At 61.0% G+C, this 631-nt stretch overlaps 1 non-coding gene across 1 annotated transcript in view; it reads left to right on the plus strand.

The window, feature by feature from the left end:
- Window positions 1–160: 160 nt before the first annotated feature.
- Window positions 161–631, plus strand: part of LOC103617011 — a 1,357-nt gene continuing 886 nt past the window's right edge. Inside the window, exon 1 of the transcript XR_001862570.1 lies at window positions 161–458. This is a non-coding gene — a transcript (uncharacterized LOC103617011). The remainder of the gene's footprint in view (window positions 459–631) is intronic.

Consider the following 631-nt stretch of genomic DNA (forward strand, 5'->3'; position numbering starts at 1 on the left):
CTGGAAAAGGAGCTGGTTTGGGGGATGGGCAGTGGGGCTGGGGCGACAGGGATCTGTTCTGGAGGAGCGGGGCTGGGCCTCTGTTTTGGGGGAACAAGGATCTTGTTTGGGGAGCAGGGATCTGCTGGGGGAGCAGGGATTTGGTTTGGAGGGGTGGGGATCTAATTTGGGGGAGCAGGGATGTGGGCTCCATCCTGGAGCAAGGAACCCGGACCTCATATTTGGGATACAGGAATAGGGGCATGATCCCTGCCCTTGGCCTGTGGCCAAACCCAGGGAAAGGTCCCCAAACATCCCAAAATGACCCAAATGGCCCCAAAATGCCGCTGAGCCGCTGCCCCCTCCCCAGCCCGCCCACGCCCTGGATTTGCTCCCGTATTCCCGGCTGAGCCCAGCGCCGCGGGCCGGATCCCAGCTGGATGCTGTTGGCGCCGAGATCCCATCGGATCCCTGCACAGGTGAGTGGGGGGAACACCCTGGAGTGGGGGCCGGGGTGGAATTTTCCGCACAGAGCTCCGTGCATTTTTGTGGGAACTTTGAACTGGGATGATGAAAGTGTTCTGGGGATTCCCGGGGATGGGAGAGGCTGCAGGAGGAACCCAGAGCCCAGGAATGGCTTTTTCCCACCTCA

The sequence above is a fragment of the Corvus brachyrhynchos genome, unplaced genomic scaffold, assembly GCF_000691975.1.
Source record: "Corvus brachyrhynchos isolate BGI_N302 unplaced genomic scaffold, ASM69197v1 scaffold706, whole genome shotgun sequence".
NCBI classification, from domain to species: Eukaryota; Metazoa; Chordata; class Aves; order Passeriformes; family Corvidae; genus Corvus; species Corvus brachyrhynchos.